The sequence below is a fragment of the Bos taurus genome, chromosome 6 (genome assembly GCF_002263795.3).
Source record: "Bos taurus isolate L1 Dominette 01449 registration number 42190680 breed Hereford chromosome 6, ARS-UCD2.0, whole genome shotgun sequence".
Classification (NCBI taxonomy): domain Eukaryota; kingdom Metazoa; phylum Chordata; class Mammalia; order Artiodactyla; family Bovidae; genus Bos; species Bos taurus.
Window position 1 is genome coordinate 43,433,009 of NC_037333.1, and position 26,829 is coordinate 43,459,837.

At 38.5% G+C, this 26,829-nt stretch overlaps 1 protein-coding gene and 1 non-coding gene across 13 annotated transcripts in view; one reads left to right on the forward strand and one right to left on the reverse strand.

The window, feature by feature from the left end:
* PPARGC1A (PPARG coactivator 1 alpha) overlaps positions 1-26,829 on the reverse strand; it is a 714,770-nt gene that overhangs the window by 52,546 nt on the left and 635,395 nt on the right.
* On the forward strand, positions 23,196-23,267 carry TRNAS-GGA (transfer RNA serine (anticodon GGA)). The gene has a single exon. It is a non-coding gene; the product is annotated as a tRNA-Ser (tRNA).

Genomic DNA, 26,829 nt, shown 5'->3' on the forward strand with positions numbered 1-26,829 from the left:
CTCTAGGGGGCTGCCCTGTGTGTTGTAGGTTGTTTCACAGCTTCCCTGACCACTACCTATTAGATGACAGTAATGCTTCTCCAATCATGACAACCAAAACTGTTACCAGATTTTACCAAATATGTGCTGGGAGGTAAAACTTCCCCCAGTTGAGAACAATTTCCCTAGAGGAACCATCCAGGATTCTGAGTTTTGATAACCATCCCAAGTGATTCTGATAATTATGCAGTTTGGGGTAAGTTGCTATTTTGTGCCTATTGAGAAGTGCATAAATCAAGTTATACTTTACAATTCTATGAATGCTAGATTTATCACTTCTTGCTAAGTTGCTTCAGTTGTGTTCGACTCTTTGTGACCCTGTGGACTGTAGCCCACAAGGCTTTGCTTTCCATGGGATTTTATAGGCAAGAATACTCGAGTGGGTTGCCACTTCCTCCTCCAGGGGATCTTCCCAACCCAGGGATGGAACCCAGGTCTCCTGTGTCTCCTGCATTGACAGGCGGATTCTTTATTACTAGCACCACCTGGGAAGCCCCAGATTTATAACTTCTAACACATGCAATTCTGGCAGCTTTTTAAAGTTATTAATAACATATTTTTAATTTATTCTATGTGAATTCTTATTTTCAATATCTTACATTAATGTCCCTAGACATTTTACAGTCTATGCTTCCTTGTTGATAACAGCTCATTGGTTATTTATGCCCTGAATTTCTTTTTGATTAGTCCTATGGCATTTTACTCTTTTTATTGCCAATCACGCCCTTCTTTTTTCAGAATTTTCTGACCACCATCATTATAATAAAGTTCACTTTCATTTTGTCGTCTATTTGATTACATAGACTAGATGCCAAATGATTCTTGAAGATTCTCCTCTATACACTTTCACATACTTCTTAAACACGTCTAGACTTCTTAAGATTTTTTCAAGATCAAAAGCATAAAAACCTTATAAGATTTTCCTGTTCTTATGAAAGGGGCAGTGAGGCAAAATATAAATTTTGACATGAGACTGCCTGAGTTGGGATCCTAAATTCATCCTTATGAGGTATGTGACCTTCAGCAAGTTACTTAACCTCTCTGTATCTCGAATTTCATGTCTGAAAAGCACATTTTAATAATAAACTTGCACTGTAAGGTTACTTTGAGATTCAGCTCTGTTAATCCATGCATATTGTATAGAATAGTGCCTAGTATGTAGTAAGGACTTATGTTTGTTATTGTTAATATTATCATTATTATTGTCCTCATGCACTAGATTGAGTTCAAAATAAATGAAACAAAGTATTAGCTTGTTGAAAATTAATACAGAGGGAACACTTAAAGTTGACTTTGAGGCAGGGATAGGGTATAAACAAATGAAGGGGACAGGGAAGAACATTCTACTCAATAGACTGACATAACATAGAGATTTAAAATGTGACATTGAAATTATTAAAGACATGAATGCTCAGAAATCCTTACAATTTTATAAAGGATATTGCCTACTTGTTACTTCTTAAGGCTGATATGTCTGAATTAACAGGCATGGTTTGACATAATCCCTGAATGCTTGCATGTTCATTACATGAAGTGATCTCCTAAAATCTACCCCAAGCTGAACTTTGATACCTACACTTGACACACCCTACACTCATGCAGACACATGCAAAAATACCATATGTATATGCATGTTTACAAATAGATTTTTTATTACTTATGCATATATTAAGTGACTCCTACAGGCTATAATCTTTGTTCTAGGAACTTACATTTTAGTTTGGTAGAGAGAGGATGGCAGACTTTCCAAAGATTAGGTAGCCTATATATACATATATGTTACATGCAAAGAACATAGAGTATATATACATATATACACAGAGAGTACATATGTACGTATATATATGGAGAGAATATATTTGGTTCATTTATATGTATATATCCGGGAGTTGGTGATGGACAGGGAGGCCTGGCGTGCTGCAATTCATGGGGTCGCAAAGAGTCAGACACGACTGAGCGACTGAACTGAACTGAACTGATACATTGTACATGCATACATAGAAGGAGACAAAATATATACATTATTTATTATATATAAATACATAGAAGGAAACAAAATATTTGGAGTATAAAGATAGAGAAAGGAGTATAGAAATAGATAGATAGTACAAATGCATATATATGTACCTTATCATGTGAGAGAGAGAGAAAGGGAAAGCATTTGAAGGAGCAAGCCATAATAGCTGAGAAAGAAATATTTTAGGCAAAGAACAGAGTAGGTACAAAGGTCCTGAGGTGTAAACTTACAGTGAGTGAGACATTAATTGTTTCACGGTTTACATATTGGTAGAAGGGGGAGGGAGGTAATATTGAAAATATTTAACAGACATTCCACATGAGCATCGATCAATCAGAATAGCAGCACTAGGACTTCAGAAAGGAGTCCTACTCTAAATGACTCATAAAGTTTTATCTGGCCAAAACAATGTATTTTAGACTGACTGTAAGAAACACTTATAATAATTTTCCATTACAACTCCTAAATTCTAAGATGGTACATTTTGTGCCCAAAGAAGTGCTTAGAAGGCACCATTACAGAAGCCAGCGCTATTTGCTCCTAAAGACTTAGCACCACGAGGTATGTGTGCAAACCGTGCAGCTGCAGATGTCTCACACCTGGATCTATACGGTATATTAAGACTGGGGACGCCAAGATGCAGACGATGTCAAATGATCTGATTACTGCAATATTCTGGCAATAGCATTAAAAAGAGAGAAAATTGTCTCAAGGTGGTTGGAAGCTAATCAGCAGCAAGTCTGTCCTCTCTGTGGGGCCATCTAGGGTGAAGGAAATCAAAGTGAGGTTCCTGACTCTCTGTGGCTCCTGGCCTGTCCCCAAGAGAATAGGAGCCACTTAGAGCCTGGGATTGGGCCTGAGACTCCTTGAGCACCTTTCATTCTCCATTAAAATGCTCTGCACAGAGTAGTGGGTTGTCAATAAATACTTGCAGAATAAATACGATATGAGAAGCTCATCTTTTCAATGACTTTGACGCTAAGTATTCTCCCTGGCTTTGGGTTTCCAAAGCATCTGAGTAAGTCTGCAATTTCCTAGGATTTAGAGTCTGAACTTCTAATACCAGACTGAGTACAACACTTATGAAAAATCTTTAAATACTTTATATTGAATTCCTTCTAGATACAGAATCACTCGTGATCATCAGTGATTTATACACACCATGATGAGCATGCACAGTAGGGTAGCCTAAGACATCTGGTTAGACAAAGTGGTTAATAACACCAAAGGTAGCATTTTCGAAAGTGACCTTGATAACTGGATTTTTAAAAGTGTATGTGTCTTTAACAACATGGGAGATGACAAAAAAGTACAAACCAAACTGGATAAAAATTCAAGAGTTACAGAAAGGAGAAAACAAGTATTTAATGATAGCCTCACTTAATGACAGAACATACTAACAGAAATACCAAATTGTAAGAGTTTAAAAGAGTCAACTCACCCAACAACATGATTCTGCAGATTAGAAGACTGACCCCCCAAATGGTTAAACAGACTTTCTCAAGGCCAATTAGTAACTGATCTAAATCTATATTTTGGGGGGGCCTAAGTAAATAAATGAAGTCCCTCAGTTGTGTCCGACTCTTTGCGACCCCATGGACTGTAGCCTACCAGGTTCCTCTGTCCATGGGGTTTTCCAGGCAAGAGTACTACAGTGGGTTGCTATTTCATTCTCCAGGGGATCTTCCTGACTCAGGGATTGAACCCGGGTGTCTCCCGCATTGCAGGTGGACGCTTTACCCTCTGAGCCACCAGGGAAGCCCATGGGGGGCCTATGGTTTCCTTATTTTTTCTACCATACTATATCATTTCCCAGGAGGATTGGAGAAAATAATAGCAAAGAATCTTTTTCGTACACTTGCCCTTTATTCTTTAGGCCTCAACATTGTTTAAAATACTGTAAATGGAAAGTTTCCAGTTCAGTCCTCCATAGAAACGCTGGACTACAATTAAGTTCCATGTCTGCACTTTTAAATAGATCATAAGTTTCTTGGGAATACGAATCATGATGTGTGTGTCAAACTGTCAGAAAACGTTAACAGATATTTATTGAGTATCTACTATGTGCCAGGTATTCTTGATGCTGGGAATATGAACAAAATAATTAAAAACGAACAAAGTAACTAAATGTCCCTGCCCTCACAGAGCTTATTCTAGCAAGGGGATACAGATGATTAACAACTTAAATTACTGTAAATTATAAAATAAACAATTGTGAGGAATGAAAGAATGGATACAGCAATAAGAATCCCACTTATTAGAGAAAAGCCAAATATTTAAAAAATTAGATTTATTTACCAAACAGGGCATGACATTTTCTTATAAAAGATTTCATACCGGGATAATGTAAAAATACTTAAACTGCTGAAAATATAAACCTTAGTATAAAAGCCTGACTGAATAAAAAGTTTCTTACTGACTGTCTTCTACACAAAGTAAAAGATATCTGTGACTCTCAAATTTGGCTGTATATTTGAATCACAGGAGCTATATATATATACACACATATATATATATATATATATATATATATATATATATATATATATATATATTTGACCTTCCCTGCCCCTCACCAGAGCAATCAGTATCTTTGGAAGTAGGATTCAGTATTTTTTTCAAAAGCTCCTGTGGCTGGATTCTAACAGGAGACAGGACTTGGTGGTAAAGCCTCTGTTACTGCTGTTCAGTCTTAAGTTGTGTCTGACTCTTAGAGACCTCAGGGACTGCAGCTCGCCAGGCTTCCCTGTCCTTTACTATCTCCCGGAGTTTGCTTATTCTCATGTCCATTGTGCGGATGATGCCATCCAACCATATCATCCTCTGTCACTCCCTTCTCCTCCTTCCCTCAATCTTTTTCAGCATCAGGGTCTTTTCCAATGAGTTGGCTCTTCGTATCAGGTGGCCAAAGTATTGGCGTTTCAGCTTCAGCCTTAGTCCTACCAATGAATATTCAGGGTTGATTTCCTTTAGGATTGACTGGTTGGATCTCCTTGCTGTCCAAGGGACTCCCAAGAGTCTTCCAGCATCACAATTCAAAAGCATCAATTCTTCGGCACTCAGCCTTCTTTATGGTCCAACTCTCACATCCATACATGACTACTGGAAAAACCATAGCTTTGACTATAAGGACCTTGGTGAGTAAAGTGATGTCTCTGTTTTTAAATATGCTATCTACGTTTGTCATACTTTTCCTTCCAAGGAACAAGTGTCTTTTAATTTCATGGCTGCAGTCACTGTCTGCAGTTATTTTGGAGCCCAAGAAGATAAAATTTACCACTGTTTCCACTTTTTCCCCATCTATTTGCCATGAAGTGATGGGAATGAATGCCATGATCTTAGCTTTTTGAATTTTGAGTTTTGAGCCAGTTTTTTTTTTTTTTTTTAACATTCCTCTTTCACCTTCATCAGGAGGCTGTTTAGTTCCTCTTCCCTTTCTGCCATTAGAGTGGTATCATTTGTATATCTGAAGTTGTTGATATTTCTCCCAGCAATCTTGATTCCAGCTTGTGCTTCATCCAGCCCGCCATTTTGCACGATATACTCTGCATATAAGTTAAATAAGCAGGGCAACAATATACAGCCTTGACGTACTCCATTCCAAATTTTGAACTAGACATGTCCAGTTCTAATAGTTGCTTCTTGACCTGCATACAAGTTTCTCTGGGAACAAGTAATATGGTCTGGTATTCTCATCTCTAAGAATTTTTCAAAATTGGTTGTGATCCACATAGTCAAAGGCTGTAGCATAGTCAAAGGGGCAGAAGTAGTCTTTTTTTAGAATTCCCTTGCTTTTTGTATGATCCAATGGATGTTGGCGATTTGATCTCTGGTCCCTCTGCCTTTTCTAAGTTTAGCTTGTACATCTGGAAGTTCTTGGTTCACATACTGCTGAATCCTAGCTTGACAGATTTTGAGCATGACCTTGCTAGCATGTGAAATGAGTGCAATTATACATTAGTTTGAACATTCTTTCACATTGCCTTTCTTCAGGATTGGAATGAAACTGTCCTTTTCCAGGCCTATGACCACTGCTGAATTTTCCAAATTTGCTGACATATTGAGTGCAAAACTTTAACAGCATCATTTTAGGATTTGAAATAATTCAGCTGGAATTCCGTCACCTCCCCTAGTTTTCTTTGTAGTAATGCTTTCTAAGATCCACTTGATGTCACACTCCAGGATGCCTGGATCTAGGTGAGTGATCACACCATTGTGGTTATCCAGGTCATTAAGACCATTTTTGTACAGTTCTTATGTGTATTCTTGCCATTTCTTTTTTAATCTCTTCTGCTTCTGTTAAGTCTTTATGCCCATCCTTGGATGAAACGTTCCCTTGGTATCTCCGATTTTCTTGAAGAGATCCCTAGTTTTTCCCATTCTATTGTTTCCCTCTATTTCTTTCCTTGTTCATGTAAGAAGCCTTTTTTATTTCTACTTGCTATTATCTGGGACTCTGCATTCAGTTGGGTGGATCTTTCTTTTTGTCCTTTGCCTTTTGTTTCTCTTCTCTTCTCAGCTATTTGTAGACCTCCTCAGACAACCACCTTGCCTTCTTGCATTTATTTTCCTGTGGATGGTTTTGGTCACTGCCTCCTTACAGTGTTATAAACCTCCATCCATAGTTCTTCAGGCACTCTGTCTACCAGATTTAATTCCTTGAATTTTTTGGTCACCTCCACTATATAATCATAAGGGATTTGATTTAAGCCATACCTGAATGGCCTAGTGGTTTTCCCTACTTTCTTCAATTAAGTCTGAAGTTCACAATAAGGAACTCATGATCTGAACCAGTCAGTTTCAAATATTGTTTTTGCTGACTGCATAGAGCTTCTCCATCTTATATATAATCAATCTTATTTCAGTATGACTATCTGGTGATGTCCATTTGTAGAGTTATCTCTGTGTTGTTCTCTTGACAAAACCCTGTTAGCTTTGGCCCTTTGAGAGAAGTGAAAATGCTTGCTATGATTTTTATTTCACAGGCTTTTCCATGTGTAGGCCAGTGTCCCTGAATTCCCACATGTTCCTCATAATGTCAGAGAGGCAATGGTACCTCACTCCAGTACTCTTGCCTGGAAAATCCCATGGACGGAGGAGCCCGGTGGACTGCAGTCCATGGGGTTGCTAAGAGTTGGACACGACTGAGCGACTTCACTTTCAACTTTTCACTTTCATGCACTGGAGAAGGAAATGGCAACCCACTCCAGTGTTCTTGCCTGGAGAATCCCAGGGACGGGGGAGCCTGGTGGGCTGCCGTCTATGGGGTCGCACAGAGTCGGACACGACTGAAGCGACTCAGCAGCAGCAGCAGCCACATAATGTGGTTTCATTTTCATCCAGTGCACATCACATATGGCCCCTTTGCCAGGTCTGGCTTTCTTTCCTGGGTTCAGTTCTCACTTCAATTTTCCACGCAGTCTAGGTGTTGAAAGTTTCACCTTTAAACTCCTGGGTTAGTTCCTGTCAGTATGTCTCTGCAGTGCTCAACCTTTCTTTAGTATGCATAAGACTATCAAATAGATTTCTCTGGCATATGGCAGGCAGGGACAACCACAGCCAAGAACCTCATTGCTATGACTGCTGTCATACTGGATCATTTCTTTAAAAAAAAGTCATATGAGATCACATTAGAGTGGCTTCTGACCACAGGCTGGGCAAACAATGAAAGTCTGGGTTTGAAGTAAAAACATGTTCAGGAGAGCACACACAGTGACATGCTACTGCTGCTGCTGTTGCTGCTAAGTTGCTTCAGTTGTGTCCGACTCTGTGTGACCCCATAGATGGCTCCCCCATCCCTGGGATTCTCCAGGCAAGAACACTGGAGTGGGTTGCCATTTCCTTCTCCAATGCATGAAAGTGAAAAGTGAAAGTGAAGTCGCTCAGGAAAGTGAAGTCGCTCAGTCCTGTCCGACCCTTAGGGACCCCATGGACTGCAGCCCACCAGGCTCCTCCGTCCATGGGATTTTCCATGCAAGAGTACTGGAGTGGGGTGCCATTGCCTTCTCCAAAGTGACATGCTACATCCTTGCAAGTGATGATACAGATGTATATCAGTAAAATAAGACATACCCATTAAATACTATTAAGTTAATAAAGAAAGTTAGCCAGTGCCACCTGTTCAGCCCATGATCTATGCACATATACTGGGAAACATCTGAAAGAATACACACCAAAAATTACAAGAAAGTGAGATTTCAGATGAATTTAATTCAAATTTTTTCTAATCTTTCTTTAATGACCACTTTTATATTTATAAAATAAATATATAAAAATAAAAAGCATGTACATTAACATGGTAAAGGGATAAAAGAAAAAAGCTTAGCATGATTAAAGAATTAATCCAGATCATTCCAGGTCTACTCAGCTCTGTGACTCTGGCTTAAAATCTGCCTTCCTTAGATCTTAATTTTTTCAACTCTAAAATGGCAGCAGTGAAATATGCTGCGTGTATCCCCTAAGGTTACCAGAAGCAGAAACAACATAAAACCTATGTGCTTTGAGGAAGAGTTGAGAAGCAATACACAAAAATGTAGAGCTACAAGTACATGCATCTCAGATAAAAGCATTCAAACAATATTTACTGAATTTGCATTATACTTCCTCACTGAATACTTAAATTTAGTTCTTCCTCAAAACACCCCCATAGTATCAAGGAGATATAGCAACTTGTATAAGAACAATGACAGAACTGGCTGAACTAGAACAAAAATATCATTTTAAAAAATGATAGAGTCCTAGAGAATTTAAACAGGGGGTATCCAGGAAAAGGAACGGTTATGGTGATGGAAGACTATGGCAAAGCCATGGAAAGGGATTGAGAAACCACTCTGACAGCCCTGTTGCCCCAGCTGACATCAATGGTTACAGACAGACTTTCCAGGTCTGTTTGTTGGGATGATGTCAGTCTGCTGTAATCTGTTCAGGGGTAAAAGATCTGATGCTATCAGATAGGGTGTCCCTAGAGTACATCCTTTCACTTCTGGACACAGTATGAAAACACACAGCTTTAGCAATTGACAGGGAAATAGTTCTGAGCCATCATAGCATCAATTGTAGCTTACTTTGTCCCTGGCAGAGCATTCAGCAGTTCAATATTCCTGAAACATTAACCCAAGATCCCTCATTTTGCATCTGTTCCTATTGATATCATGTCCCCTGTGAATATTTCCAAAGTAACAGTCAAAATCTTATGAGATTTGGCCTGAGAAGAACGGGGTTCAAGTTCTGATTCTGTCACAGACTAGCCAGTATCCTTAGAGAAGGCATTTGGGCCCTGTGACGTCGGTGCCATCAACTGTATGTAGATACCTGCTTCACATCGAGGTAAAGATTAAATGAGATATTGGGCAGAAGGGCACTATAAAACACTATCAAATATTTCCTTCTATTTATCTAATAACATTCCTTTTAAAAGATCATTTCAAAATGTTACCCTGTCAATCAAAGAGCAAAACTTAAAAGAATATCCTAAGAAATCCCAAGTAATAAGAATTTAATTACCTAAGATAAGCCATTTCACAATCTTTACCTGTGATTAAGTATCCTTTCTCGCTGCCATCTATGGGGTCGCACAGAGGCGGACACGACTGAGGTGACTTAGCAGCAGCAGCAGCAGCAGCAGCTACTTATATAATAACTTGCGTTTTGTAACTTATTAAAGCTTATAGATATAGCCTTCAATTTGGAATAGCTGAACTAGGACAAAAATATCATTTAAAAAATTAGGTACCACTGAGTCAAAGGAAATATAACCATCAGATATAGGAAAAGAAAAGGTTATGATGTTTAAAGATGATAAGGGGAAGAAAGAATTGATTTCATCTTATCTAGATGGCGCTAGAGGTAAAGAACCTGCCTGCCAATGCAGGAGACATAAGAGATGTGGGTTCAATCCCTGGGTCAGGAAGATCCCCTAGAGACAGAAATGACAACCCACTACAGTATTATTCTCTGGAGAACCTCATGGACAAAGGAGTGTAGCGTGCTACAGTCCATGGGGTTGCAAACAGTTGAACACAACTGAAGCAACTTAGCATACACGCATCTAAAAATAAGACAAGGCAACATAGAGTCTTCAGGAAACATAGCAGGTATTTTACTTTAATTTTTCATAAAGTCTTAAAAAAAGGAAAAAAGTCTCAATACATTTTTAAGAATTTTGAAGTCCTTGGCCATGTTTTATGTGGCTTTACTCATTCATTCTTCTTTGTATTAATTTGTATATTTAGAAAATACTTCTTGAATGGCAAGTGTCTCAGGCACACAGCAGCAGCTCTAACAGATACCTCCCTGTCCTCATGATGTTTATGGCATCCCAGTTGCTCAGCAGTCATTGGTATAGAATCTAACACAATTACTTAAACAATAAATGAAGGAAGAAATAGACTAAAAATGAAAAAAAAATTAGAAAAAGGAAACTGAAAATCAAAGAAATTAGGAGGAGAATGGAATAATTCACAATTTTATCATCACTTTTAGTTAGAAATGAAACACTCTTCTTATATTACACACTTCATTTGGGCTGTGGGCTTCAGAAAATAATTACTGACTTTGAAATGTGAATTATTTCACATTTAACATTCACACAATTCTTTAACTGCTCTTTATTCTTAAACATTGCCAAGATTTTCTTTGGGAGCTACAGCTATAATAAAACAGGAGAAATAAGATTTTTCTTTGGGCTTCTGTGACAGTGATCAGAGCATTATTGCCATAAAGGCCAAATAAAATCAAACCAAAGTCTACCAGGGAACTAAAAAGTAAACTCTTGTTTTGGCAGGAACTGTCTATTTCTCTAAAGTGCAAGTATGACAGCAAGAAACAACTCTCTTTCTAGTAGATAATACAATGGCTTCATACTTTTTAACGATTACATATTTAATTTTGAAAACAGTAAGGCTGCTCTAAAATCAAACTTATTTCAAGATAAAGGGAAAGTGAAGGAAAATTTCTAGGTGTATAAATAAAAGGGAATAGTAATCTTTGAGCTCTTGCTGTGTGCTAGAGATATTGTAACTGCTCTTTCCTTTTATCTGTAAATAATCCTATAAAAGAGCTATCATTTCACCATTTCACAGAAAAAGAGACTGAGGCTTAAAGAGGCTAAGAAACTTGCCTAAGTGTACATTGCAAACATGTGACCGAGTGGAAATTTGAACCCAGGCTCCCCCTCTCTTTAGTGTCCCTAATTTTTCTGGAGCATTTTTTAAGTTGTAGAATTCAAAATTCTTATATCTCTATAGATGTGAATTTCAACTTAATTGCTTAATTGTTAATTTTATTTTCAAGATCCCTTTGGGGCGGGCGGGGGGGGGAACACAGCTCACTGAATATTCTTCTAGAAAAAAAGTCACATGTTTCATTGCTTCTAATAAGTTTTTGCAGCTCAGAAGTTTCTATTACATTCTGACAATTAAGTTGCTAATAAACTGAGGAACCACTAATTAACTTATCTATCTCACAAATTCAAGATCCAGCTAGTACCCTAGAACACCATTTCCATCACTGGACTGAAAATCCCTCACATTTTGCAGTCCACTTAGTGATTGGATTTGATCTGAGTAAGCTGCATACTGTTTGTGTACTTGATGTGAAGTTCTGACTGGCAACACACACCCACACATTGTCACATATTTGTGACAGTATGCCCTGCTGCTGTCGACTGTGTTATCAAAACCTATGATAAAATATTGTTATGCTGGGACCAGTGCAATGGCTGTGGACCCAATCTAAAAAAATTTATGGTAATTGAAACCACAGAATCTTAGGAAATGCAGTCAATTTCATGGAGTATCAAAAGGTCACCCTATTCAATTTATACTTGAGGCTGAACACAATATTGAAAAAAACACACGAAAGCCAACGATCTTATCAGTTGTCCAGGATGCAACATCTACTGACTATATAAGGTAATTTACTGATTACCGAATAAATGTTATTACCTGTGTGGAGCCCTGTATCTAGCTCACCAAGTTCCTGTAAAGAGCTCTGTAAAAGTGTTACCAACTATGTCAACATTACCATACTAACTGCTCTGTTCAAGCTTCACTAACAGCAAACTTTTTGGTTCCATGTTCCGCTAGTAACACTAAAGGTTCTTGGAAATTTTGCTATCTGCTCAAATTTTGGCTGTACAATTTGCCTTACAGGGGTCATTTAAGAACAAGAACATTAAGTGTACTAAATCAGGTGCTTCTCAAACAATAACATGCTTACACATTATCAGATGATGTTGGTTAAATGCAGATTCTGATTCTGGGGATCAGTCTGAGATTCTGAATCTCTAATCACCTCTTGGATGCCATGATGCTGCCGGTCCATGGACCACAGTTTGAGTATCAAGTCTCAAGTGTTCCTCATCGACTCAGCACATTTTCTCAGCACATCACGCAAGGCAGAAAAATTCTGTTTATTATAGCTAATCCCCACCAGAAAGGCACACCGCAGTGTTTTGAATGAAGACTTAGATTTTTATACATGTCACTTGTTCTAGTTCTGGTTCCAAACTGAAGATCTTTGGGCCAGATATAGCCTAGACATATGTTTTGTTTGGATAATGGAGTGTTCACCTATAGAAGGCTTTAAACTTTATTAAATTGGAAACTAATATTTACTAAACTGGAGAGTTCATCTGAAACTTTTGTTTTTCCAAAGAAGTCAAAAGATTTGAGGAGCAGCTGATCATTTTACACAAAGGGAGTGTGTTAGTTGCTCAGTCGTGTCTGACTCTTTGCGACCGCATGGACCCACCAGGCTCCTCTGTCCATGGAATTCTGAATACTGGAGTGGGTTGCCATTTCCTTCTCCAGGAGATCTTCACAACCCGAGTCGCCTGCACTGCAGGTGATTCTTTACTGCCTGAGCCACCAGGGAAGCCCCCTTACACAAAGGATGTCCCACCAATTCTCCCCTCTCTCCCCTTACAGCTCTGACATTGAGTTTCCATGGCTTTACTGTATTTCCCACTAGCATTAAGGTCTTTCTCCTCCGATCTTCCTTTTTTTCCTCTTTGCTACCTACACAGTATGAATATCTCATATAAAATGCTTTTCCCAATTTTTCCCCCATAGAAATCCTAAGTATAGCTTAAGATCCTGTTTGATTTTTTTTCCCATCTCATTAAATATTACTGAAGAACACCAACATAACTCTTTTAAAGTGTTACAGCACATCCTACTATGCTTTAAGCTTATTGTGTAAAGCCTAGTTTTTATCTTTTCATAAGCACATTTTTATCAGCCTTCATCTATGTAGTGAGATAGATAGATATAAGATATATGACTCAGATAAGCATATGTGCATGCATTTGTATATCAATTACCCCAGCTTTTAACTAGATTGTCACTTTCCTCAAGAGATTAACAATACACTGTGGAGTTTGCAGATTAACAAAATGACCAATAGTAAGCAATTACAAGCAAAATTATTTGCTTAATTTTATTCTAGAGCTATGATATATCTTCTTTCACAGATTTTCCTTGTTGTATAAGGGATTTTTAAAAATTTTGTTGTTGTTGTTTAAGCATTTAGCACTTAGGATATTGGTTTCCTATATTAGAAGAAGGTTTGGGTTAAAGAAAGCAAAGGCATAGTTAAAACTTTTACCTACTTAAAACGTAATAGCTTGATTAAAGGTAAGTAAAGAAAAAGGGGATCATCTTTAGCAGAAGACATGCTCTGAAATCTCTCTTCAAATGGGGAGCATGAGAGGGTGTAAGAAAGATGGGTAGAACAGAAAATTCAGCAATAATGCAATATTTACATCAGAGTGGTGATACTTTATATGTGACTCTAATACAATGGGCCAAATAATTATTATTTATTGAAGAGATAAAAAGAAATATTTCCTAAATTATAGCTACTACATTGCCTCAGAAAAAATGAGATACATTTTGAGGGGGGAAAGTATATGAGATGAATCTCAAATTGTCAGACATGTTTCCATATCATGGAAAAACCACTATCCTAAGTGAACCTGATGAACCCTTAGCCACTGTGAGTTTTCAGGGATGGAAATGAAGAGGGATTTCTGCAGAAAATTCTTATGCTGTACCTGAAATAATCCCTGCCCCTTAGTCAAACTCCCTAGAATATTAAGGTAATGACTGCATTATATCCATTCAGGAGGATACCTCAAAACTTGATAAAATTATGAAAGCATTTGTAAAACTATTTGATAAGCCAAATATTTCATTTTGGGGGGAGGATGAGTCCTGATGCAGTAAAGCAGGAGAGAGCTGAAGAGGTCAGACAATGAAGGAGCTAAGGATACAAGAGCTGGCGTCAGACTACAAGGCCATGAGTCTTAGCTCTGACATTCAATAGGGCCCAGGACCTAGCTTGAGCTACTGAACTTCTCTACAACTCAAATCCCCATCTGTAGTAAAGACAATAATAAAGTATCTGCCTCAAGGTTGTTGTAAAGATTAAACAAATTAAAACATGTAAAGTGCTTAGAATACTTCTTGGCACATAGAGGCTTTCAATAGTTAAATGTTTTATCTTTGTTATCCTGAATGAGTGAGTTTATAATCCAGTCAAGGAAGAGAGATGAGTGAGTGAGTGAGTGAAAGTTGCTCAGTCATGTCCAACTTTTTGGGATCCCATGGACTGTAGCCCACCAGACTCCTCTGTCCATGGAATTCTCTAGGCAAGAATACTAGAGTGGGTAGCCGGTCCCTCCTTCAGGGGATCTTCCCAGGCCTTCTGCATTGCAGGTGGGTTCTTTACCATCTGAGCCACTGAGGAACCCCAATAGTTAAACGTTTTATCTTTGTTATCCTGAATGAGTGAGTTTATAATCCAGGCAAAAAAGTGTGATGAGAACAATGAAAATATAACTAATTCCACAAGGCCATGAAAGTATGACATGTCAGATAAGTCCTTCAGAGACTGAGGGCTGGTTCTGAGAAGGGAGCATCATTTTTAATTTTATGTAATGTTGCCCGGAAACCAGGCAAGGGATTTCTTATCAAAGTCATATCATTTTTAGCATAATTACAGTATTGTGGTCATGGAAATCCCTTTGACAATAATTACAAACAGACCTCTCCTAATGTCTGGATTTGCTAAGACATCAAGTTTTCCCTCTGACCTGTAAATGAGAGTTCATGGTGAGCACATCTAGAACTCACACTCAAGTCGATTATGAACCTATCCAATTATCAGAAACACGTTCAAGTTTCTAATGGCCTCACAACTTGACTGGCTGGACAGAGAGGTCATACAGCCAAATAATTTCACAGCCTTAGCAAAGAAGCCCAGCTTGAGAGAAAAAAAATAAAACATCTATAAATGAAGATGCCCTTGTCCCACAAAGATGAATTTTATTTTTATTTATTTTTTGACTAATCTATTACATTTTATCCAAATGTAAGAGTACAATTTTATCTTATTTACATAGTTTGACGTCATAAATCCAGTAAAGTCTGAAGCCTGTATTCAAATTAGGAATGATATAACACTGATATGGAAAGCCAAAATTGGGAAAAAAGTATATTTTCTTTACAAACAATAAATGTTAGAGTGGGTATGGAGAAAAGGGAACCCATGTACACTGTTGGTGGGAATGTAAATTGGTACAACCCACTTTGAAGAACAGTATGGAGGCTCCTGAAAAACCTAAGATTACAATTATCGTGTGTGTGTGTGTGTGTGTGTGTGTGTGTGTGTGTGTGTGAGTGCATGTGTTAATTGCTTCAGTCATGTCCAACTCCTATGTGACCACATGGACTGTAGCTTGCCAGGCTCCTCTGTCCATGGAATTCTCCAGGCAAGAATACTGGAGTAGGTTGCCATTCCCTTCTCCAGGGGCTCTTCCTAACCCAGGGATTGAACCCGGCTCTCCGGCATTGCAGGAAGATTCTTTACCATATAAGCCACCAGGGAAACCCTTATAACTACCATATAACTACCTCCAATTCCACCTCAGGACATATATCTGGAGAAAACCATAATCTGAAAGGATACATGCAATCCAGTGTTCACTGCAACACTATTTACAATAACCATGACATGGAAGCAACCTAAATGTCCATTAACAAGGGAATGAATAAAGAAGAAGTGTTACATACATACAATGGAATATACTCATCCATAAAAAAAAAATGAAATAATGCCATTTGCAGCAACATGAATGGACCTAGAGATGATCATGGTAAGTGAAGTAAGTCAATAAGTCATACAGAGAAAGACAAATATCTTACAATATCACCTGCATGTGGAATCTAAGTTTTTAAAGTGATACAAATGAATTTATTTACAAAACAGAAACAGACATATATATCAAAAACAAACATGGTTAGCAAAAACGAAACGTGGTCAAGGGGGAAATAAATCAGGAGTTTGTGATGAATGTATGTACAATACTATATATATAAGATAGAGAACCAACAAGGACCTTCTATACAGCACAGGGAACTCTACTCAGTGTTCTGTGATAACCTATGTGAGAAAATAATCTAAAAACAACTTGAATATATGTATATTTATAACTGAATCACTTTGCTGTACACCTGAAACTTACACAACACTGTAAATCAACTATACTTCAATAAAATTAAAGTTAAAAATAGAGAAGTGTGACATAACTAGATAGAAGTTTGATAAGGAAAATAAAGGGAAATTATGTAAAAAGCATGCTTTCTTTAATATTTATTTAGCTGAAGCCTATCAACTCCATACAAAAACTTCATGTATTTGCATTTACTGACAACAACAAGAAAATGGTGATACAGAGATTTGCTATTATTTATACCCCTTCCTTGGTCATTATCTGAATGTCAAATAATAAACATGTATTTTAATACTGATAATATACATAGGACTACAATGTTTGGCTCAAAGGCAGAGCTCACCTTAAAAATTGTTCATCTGTGTATATTTCCTAGGGAAAGATGTGCCATGTACTTTTGTATTCTAAATCTCTGACATAGCAGATGCCGAGTTAATCTCAGATGGATGAATGAATGAATGTAAAGAGAAAAAGAGGGAAGAAGAGAAAGAAAGGCCTTATTTCAAAATAAAATAGGTTCAAATATATTACCTAAGTTATCCTCCCATGATGCTACTTTTCATTTCTTTGTCTTATTTGAACCCATCATTTAGCACTCGAAACAAACAGTACTTAATATTAATTATCTTTTCAAATACCTGTCTTGGGAGTTCCCTGGTGGTTAGGATTCAGTGGTTTTATTCCCATGACCCAGGTTCAACCCCTGCTTTGGGAACTGAGATCCCACAAGCCGAGCAGCATGGCCAAAAAATAAATAAATAAAATGAATTAAATAAGTGAATTCATGAACCAATTAAAGAATACCCAATTTTACTTCCAAATAGACAATGACCTAGAACATAGTAGGCATTCAACAAACACTTGTTTAAAAACTGAGAATGGTTAACTGCCAGCTCCTTTAAGACAATCAAGTACCAAGTTATGCTTGACGTTTCTCTGAATACCTAGCATTGAATATTTCCTAATGCACTCCAAAATAATTTCAAAATTTTAATGCCTTATTCATTCAACATACGCATAACAAGAGCTGACTATATTTCAGACACTGAGTTAGGTATGGGAATATGTTAGTGAAAATCACAGCTCAGACTCTCAAATATCTTCCTACCCAATGGGAGAGGCAGGATAGAAACAAACAGACTGAGGAAAATGGGGGAATCCATGAGGCACACAGTAGATGGGCCTGGATGTCCTGGGTACTGGAGAGAGACAATCTAAGGAAGGTGATGTAGAAGACAAAGTCTGGATGATAATTAGGAAGTAGGTAGGCAAAGAGATGTGCTACATCTAAACAAAACAGTGTAACTCACACACAGAAAAACTCAAAGTGTCACCAGAGCTGACATCTAGTAGACGTTCAATAAATAACTACTGAATAAATGACCAATTACACAAGTGTCATATTATGGGACCCATTCAACATTTAACTATCACCAGGTTCTCCCACTCTGAACCAAAATAAAGTGGTATTTGGGCATTTGTTATACAGTCATCATATAAATGTGTTATATAGTTATAAAAACAACAAAAAACATTTATATTCCCTAACCCCACCCCAAATCACTCAACCGGCATAGATTAAAACTCATTGCCTTTCCAGAATGAGCCACTAAAACTGTAAAGAAAACCAAGCAGCAGTTGTTGAAAATGCCAAATGCTGAAATTTTGCAGCCAGCATTCTGAGCAAAGGTTCCCATGTCGATATTTTCTATAGTGTAGGTCGCCACTGCTTCTTGGCTTCCTCTTACCCTGGACTCACTAGTCATCACAGACATCATTGACTCAATGGGATCCAGTTTAACATACAAAATGCCTTTGCTTGTTGGCGCTCCTGAGCCACATCAGAGAGAGGCCCAGGCCATGCTCAAACCTGCAGGACCCTCTCAGAAGTCACACTGTACTTGCTTGCCTTCCCTCCAAAGGTTACATTTCATGACAGAGATTAAACATCTCATTCATCCTAGGATGGTTTTTGGAAATTATGCACTAATGATAGCCACTGAAGCAAGTAGCTTAGTCATTCCCCTTTGGCCTCCATCTAGAGCTTCCCAATTTGGTCGTTTTTTTCAGCAAAGATTTCTCAGGTGCCTACCGTGTGCTAGGAACAGTGCTAAGAGCAGGGTCCATGGTAAATAAAAGAGACATGGCCCCTTCCTCCTAGAATTTATCTTGGATTCAAGGTACAGGTTGGATACACACTAGGAAGTCAGTAGCAGAAATCCCACTTCCCCCTCATCATTGACAGGCTGGCACAGAGCCCAGGGTCAGGCTGCTGGACACTCTTTCCCCGGAATTTGAATCTTGCCCAAAATACTCTTGCAGTTTTGTTCCCAAGGACACTTCGGGTTTTACAGAGCTATCCAGGAAGTTTGGGGTATTGAATGTTCCCTCAAATGGCCATTTATTGACTAACAATTAGGTCCAAGCATTGAACTATGCACTTCCCTTACGTTATTTCTACATATATTATTTGACTTTTTTTTAAGTGAAAAGACTAATGTTTCTTGGCAGAAACACACAAATGATTGTTCAGGGTAGCAAATATGTGTGATCATGGAATGTAATGTTTAACACTTCCTTCTGTGTTCTCAGAGCCAGCACACCACTGGGCTTACAGAAGACGCTCATCACTGATCTTCTATACATATTCCTAGATTGCTGGATCACTGTAAAATGTTTATGAGTTGTTGTTGTTGGTTAATCACTAAGTTGTGTCCAACTCTTTGCGATCCCATGTCCTTCACTATCTCCATATATTTGCTCAGATTTATGTCCATTGAGTCAGTGATGCTATCCAACCACCTCATCCTATGCCACCCTCTTCTCCTTTTTCTCTCAATCTTTCCCTGAACCAGGGTCTTTTCCAATGAATCAGCTCTTCACTCCAGGAAGCCAACGTATTGGAGCTTCAGATTCAGCATCAGTCTAATGAATATTCAGAGTTGATTTCCTTTATGATTGACTGGTTAGATCTCCTTGCAGTCCAAGGGACTATCAAGAGTCTTCTCCAGCACCACAATTCAAAGGCATCAGTTCTTTGGTGCTCAGTCTACTTTATGGTCCAATTCTCACATTCATAAATGACTAGTGAAAAACCACAGCTTTGACTATAGGGCTATGATTGCATATTGCCAAATGCTAATGAAATGTACAGACCATGAGATGGAGAGTTCATCTTTGGAAACTAATGTCAGAAGCAAAGTTTCATAAAATATATTTAGTGTGTGTGTATATATACACATATATGAATATACATATATTTATATTTTGAAGTTATAAGTAATTAAAATATCAGTGCTATTTTTAATTCATTGAATTCTAGAGGAGAGCCACTGGGTGGTGAGAGTCCTGCTGTTTATTTGGGAGCAAGAACCTCATTCTATTCATTAATGTCAAGGACTTTATGCTGACAAGACCCTCCAACCACCTTTAGGATCCTACAGCTTTCATGTGTTGTTTTTTGACTTCCCTGTATGTTTGTGGCAGCACCACAATTTCCTTTTACAAAACAATCCCTTCTACACTAGATATACTGAGAGCCAGAAAGCCAAAGCCCCACTTTCTGCTCACCAGCCAGGGCCTGGCACAGAACCCACGGGAAAACTGTAAAAATCTGAATAGTGATCCGAATCCTCTTAGAGCTTTGTTTCAAGGCTTGCAAGCCCAGTTCAGTAGTCTCATCAGTTCCAACAGCCACCAATGTCCTTTTGCTCCTCTGCTTGGGAATTGATTTTAGTTTTTCATTCTATTGTTTACAACCAAAGAATTCTAAATTCCAACTATTCTGAATGGTCTCCATGGGACAGACAGATTCTTGGAAAATTTAAGGCTTTTTTCATGATTACATTTATTATCTTTATGGATATGCTTATGGATGAAGGATAAACAGCATCATCTCCAGCTGTTTATAAGTTTTTTACTTGTTAAAAATTATTTTTGCATATCCACTATGTCCAAACACTGTGTGAAGCACATCCATTGTATTATCTCATTTAATCCTAATAACATTCCACTAGAACATAAGCTCCAAGAGGGTAGGATTTTTACTCTCTTGTTTACTACTGAATCTCAGTGTCCAGCAGATATTTCACATGCAATAAATTTTCAGGAAATTTTTCCTGAATGAATGACTAACCTTATGAAGTAGGCAGCACAAGTATATGAAAGAAGAAACTGAAACTCAGAGAAGCTATGTAAATACATCCATGATCCCACAGCAAGTAAGTGGTGGAACCAGGATTTCAAACCCAGGCCTATCCGACTGCAGGACCCAACTTTCTAACCACGTGATGCCTTTGGGTTTTTGGGATACAGAAAAGAAGGAAATTGCCAATGTCTAGGAACTTTGGCAAGGCCCTTTGATTTTCTGTGTACTCTTGTGAAGAAGAGATATGGTCCTCACTTGTTTTTTGTAGGTTTTCCATAATCTCTCCATACATGTGGGAAAATGCCACATGTAGAGATAATATGTTAAAACTGGGAGAGAGGATTGAGAGTCAAACATCACCTTTGCCAATGCTAGCCTCTTAATTCTGAAACTGAGTCTCACACTGCAAAACATTTGCTTTCCAGTCCTTTTAGGAAGGCAGGAAGAATTAGTGAAAGTTACATGAACTGACTCTGTGTGTTACAATATAGATAAAAATTAAGGTAGCTAAATATATTATATAAATACAAATTATACAATTTTAAAATATAAATTTATATTTATATTTTATAACTTATAAATATAAATTAGGGTAATACATAAATATAAATTTATATAACATAATTAAACACAGTTTTAAATAGAAATTACAGTATTATTATAATCCTTTGAATACTAGACCACTCCAGTACACTCTTCAAATGAATTATCCACTCTGTGCTCTTCCCAGGAAATAAAGTTATATTACCAGGTGATGCTAGTATAATGATGCTAGTAAAATGATACTCAAGCATCATTTCATAAACCACTTTTCCCTGGATTGCCTCTGTTAAGTAGGAAAGAGTGACATTGTTTAAATGCCAGTCCCAAAGTCAGACCAAGACAAGGCTCAACTCAGAGGTGATGGCTGCAAAAGCAACAGAGTCACTGCTGAGCCAGTTCAGATGTGAGCTTTGGCTTCAACAATTGGCTCTGGTATGCCTACGTGCTGAAAGTGTAAGGGACTGATATCTGTAGGATCTTCTAAGCAAAGAAAAGAGAAAAGATGTGTTCAGAGAAGTAGAAAGAAAATTAGGAGACTGAAAAGAGGAACATTAATAACAACTAAAACATTTAAAATAAAATACCAAGGGAGAAAAGAGTTTTACTACATTCAAGTCAAAGGGGAATATTCAAATAGCACAGAAAATTCCAGAAGAATGGAGACCTCATAAAGGGCTTTATATTAGATAATTAAGAATTCCCTGATGATATCAGAGGAAGTGCCATTAAATTCAAGCACCATTAATTCAGGATTAGATGCAATGATATTGTCTCCCCATAATCCTTCAAAAATGGATGAAAATATGAGTATTAAAGCTAGAAGAAAAAAAGGAATGAGGAGCAAGAGAAGAATTCTAAAGAGCTGAGGAATTCTAAGTAAAGAACACAAAGATGGAACAACATAGGGGAAATAAAATATAGTGGGACAATAAAAAAGCAGGACAATATAAAGGCCAGAATCTAAACAGTGATGCTCGGAGGATATTGGGTACCACCAGTTTGCACTCTGTTTGATAATATTTACCTACTGACCATTCTTAGCCTTCTCGGGATGACCAGCCTCCCAGGAATAACAATAGTGTCTGGTAATACCAGTTGCATTCTTGGATATGTATCTTCATTCAATCAACAGTATAACTGTTACCATAATACCCTGATCAATACGCTGCTACCCAAACTAGAACAGGATGACCTTTAAATACAACATATTTCAAATGAAGGGCAAGACCACATGACATCCTTTTTTGGTGTGCTGCGGTGGGAGTGGTTGTGAGCACTCTCATGTTTAGACAGCAATAAAACACTGTTTCGTAAACATAACCAGAAATGCAAAATGGGCACCACTTTATCTTAAACATCAGTGCACAAAAACCTGTATTATTTGAAACAAAGAATGAACTAGCTGAAATGGAATCATTGACCCAACCAAAGATTTTGATAGGTACCAGACCCAGTCTGGCCGCTACTCAAGAGAGCTTGTTAACAGGTGATTTTCTCAGTCCCCATAAATATTTCCAGGATGGTTTTGAAGATCACAAGTAAAATATCATTAATTCATTCATTAGGCAGCACTGAGCACTTCTCATTCACAGAATTTTGAACTAGGGACTAAAGAATAGCTAAGAGAATGTAGGAACTGAAAAAAATAAAACTCATCATCCCACGAGCTGAGAGAATAATACACTGTCTTACGACACATATTTATTGAGTTCCTATTATGTGCAAGGCATTGTGCATAAAAAAGAGATGAATCAGGCACAGTTTTACTTTTTAACCCAAGAACAGCAGAAAGACAAAACATTAAGGAAAAAAAAAGGCACAGCCACAAATGCAAAATGATTTGATGTCCACTAAAGAAAGGATTCATGGGGTCGCAAAGAGTCGGACACGACTAAGAGACTGAACTAAACTGAACTGAAAGAAAGGAGAGGGCTTCCCTGGTGGCTCAGATGTTAAAGCATCTGCCTGGAATGCAGGAGACCCGGGTTCGATCCCTGGGTAGGGAAGATCCCCTGGAGAAGGAAATGGCAACCTACTCCAGTACTCTTGCCTGGAGAATCCCATGGAGGGAGGAATAAAAAGAGCTAAGCGCAATTGTAAGAAACAGTTTATTGGGGGGAATACATCTGTTTTCAATTGCATTTTAAAAGAGTTATATACCCCACTAAACTTGTCTTCCAGGAGACCTGTCTTACAGGCATATTCTACCAAATCTGGTTTACAAATACATGTCCAAGAGTTCAGTAAAGGACTTTAAAGTCAAGTTTAGGATGTGTTATCAATACTTTGTAATTGCCTTCCTTCTCAAACAAATGCCGACAAAAATATCCATCCATCAGTCACTAAGTATCAGGAACATACACACTGAGGGCATGAAGAATATCACAAAGAGTTCCTGGCCTTACAATTTTAATATATGCTTTCAAGTACCTGTGTGCATGCATGCTAAGTCACTTCAGTCGTGTCTGACTCTGTGCGACTCTCTGGACTATAGCCTGCCAGACTCCTTTGTCCGTGGGATTCTTCAGGCAAGAATACCGAAGTGGGTTGCCATGCCCACCTCCGAGGATCTTCCCAACCCAGGTATCGAACTTGGGTCTCCTGCATTGCAGGCGGATTCTTTACCATCTGAGCCACTAGGGAAGCCAGCTTTCAAGTATATGCAAATGAAAACATCTTATGCAAATGAAAACATCTTATGCAAATGAAAACATCTACAGGCCCATGGGTAGTAAGGTATAAACTCTGATTTGCCGACAGGCTGTGGCAGGATGGATTCATGCTGATCTCTCCACTGAATAACATGAAATCTCTTCCAACAAGATCAGATCTGGGCTCCGCTAGCTCTTGGGGTAGAGGTGGAATTAATGAGGGAACACTTCCAGAATTTGAGAGATTCCTGTGATTTTAAAATTCAGAAGAAATGAAAACAAGGGGACAGAAATAATTCCAGGCATTTGGAAAATTTGAAAAAGGCTGGGAGTAGGAGGGGATGAGAAGCTTAGAGCCCAGCAACAGAGGTATTAAGTCAAAGGGTGTGGTTAAAAATTCAAGTCTGGGAGTCAGGCAATCTTAGTTCTCCTAGTTCCTCTTTGTAACTTGGCCCTAGAGAGGTTTCTTACCAAAACCTCACTTTCTGAACAGTAAAGTGAGATAACACCTCCAACCCATCATGGCAATTAGGTGAATCAGACATGATCACTTATTTTTAATATATTAAGTTAAACTTTATAAGGGCTTCTCAAGTGGTGCAGTGGTAAAGAATCTGCCTGCTAATGCAGGAGACACAAGAGACATGGGTTCGATCCCTGGGCCAGGAAGATCTGCTGGAGGAGGAAATGGCAACCTGATCCAGTATTCTTGCCTGGAAAATTCTATGGACAGAGGAGCCTGGAGGGCTACAGTCCATGAGGTTGCAAAGAGTTGGACACGACTGAGCACACTCACATACACACAAACTTTATAAAATAAAACTTTTTTTTTACATGATAACACTGTTTAGAGATGTGTAGCCCCAGCGTCTAGCACATAAAAATACCCAAAGTTACTCTTTCTATTGGCAAGAGAAAGCCTGGCAAATTATTGACCTCAAAGCAAAAGTGAAAAATCTTTAATATGTCAGACAAAGGGAAATCTCGATATCCCTCCTCCACAGTGTCTGCCAAATAAATATTTCCTTTAAGACACCCATCCTCATAAAGACTTTCATGACTGCTCCCAAGCTCAATTGCTATATTTTTTTTCACTGATTTCTAATAGCAGCCACCCCAGGCTCTTTAAATCTATGCATATTACATTCTAGATCCTTCTTCTCGGCTCCTGCCATGAACCATACCCTCCCCTGATTCTCTTGTTTCCCTTAACTGATCCTAAAGCCTCCAAATCACCCAAGCTTGAAACCACAGCCATTTTTACTCCTTTTTGTCTTACCACAGCATCGAACCTCTCACTGGATGTGATGAAGATCTTCATCGATTCTTTCTTCACAATGTCTTCCACATCCACCCCTTCCTTTCATTGTCACCATCATTTCCTAATTCCAGCCCTATTACCTCAAGCTTGAAAACCACAACAGCCTCCTCACTGGGCCTCTGCCTGCAACTTCTGTGCAAGACAACACTTTTTCCATGATAAAAAGGTCTGTCTCCTGTCTTCCCCGGGCTTGTCCTGACCTAAGTCTGTCCATTATGCTTATGTGTGTACTTGTGCATGCTCAGTCACTCAGTCGTATTCAACTCTTTGTGACCCCGTGGACTGTAGCCCACCAGACTCCTCTTGCCTGGAATTTTCTACATTTCCTACTCCAGGAGATCTTCCTGACCCAGAGATCGAACTCACGTCTTCTGCATTGGCAGGCAGTTTTTTTTTTTTTTTTTTTATCACTGTGCTTCCTGGGAAGCCCTGTTAACCATTATATGAGTCACTTAAGGTACCTGGCCCTCAGATTCCCTATTGTTGGACTAATCTCTCCTTAGTTCAATACTAAGATTCTATCCACTTGGTCTCTCCACCACCATGACTTTGCTCTCACTATTGTCTCTGTCCCATCCAGTTTGTTATGTTAATAGATGGCATAAATCCTGGCATATAGTAGGTGGTCATTAAATATGTGGTGAGTAAATAATGAGAAGAAAACTGATGTCTGAAATATTTCCCTTTCCTCTCTGCTGATGGACATCTCTGTTCAGAAGATCTGTTTCAGTTCTGACTTCTGTCTTCTCCCACGGGTCTTAAGGATCTTTCCCAATTCTAAAACTCTAAGAGGCATTTGCTAATATCATGCTGATGAGCATATTCCCTTATGGGACAGCGAGTTTCTAATGGAGCCCAGGGGCTAGATCCCTGATTTGTATTTTTGACATGATGCCTAGAATATGGCTTTGTTGAATGACCATCCATGTTTCACCTGTTGTCCAACTATGACCCATGAATAGGTCTTGCTTCCTCACAAAGCTGTATATCCCCCCCAAAAAAGAATTCCTGAAGTTCATGAACTTTTTTTATATGTACCATAGTTTCTGGCAAAGTTCTAGGCACACAGAAGAAGCTGAAAAGTAATGGCTTCATCATCTTGTACGGCATGTGTGAGATATGAAGCCTTCAGAAGTAGCAGAGACAGCCCTGACAGAGGGAAAGATGGTGGCAGAGTCAAGAGGGCATGATCACTAAGCACAAGTTGATAAGAGTTGAAAAGAAATGATGGAGGAAGATGCCATCATTCACCTAAGAATGAGGAACTTTTTAGCAACAGACAGAAGGTGGAGAACAAAGGACAGGGAGACAGAGGCAGTGACCCTAAGGCTTGTGGTTTGGGGGAAAAACAGCAAACTCGTTTCTGATCTCTGGGAGCACACAAACAAGAAGTTAGGCAACCTGGTGTGCGCTGGGTTGCAGAGTCAGCCTGTGCTAAAGATTAACAGCTGGTCTTAAAGAGGACTAAAGATCAGGAGGAGGCAGCTTGCAGAGCACAAAACACTTCCCTGGCAGTAGACTACAATGGCAGGACAAAGAATGCCCAGAGCCCACCAGTGTTCTGCAGAAATACGCACCATGTGATCATTTAACAGG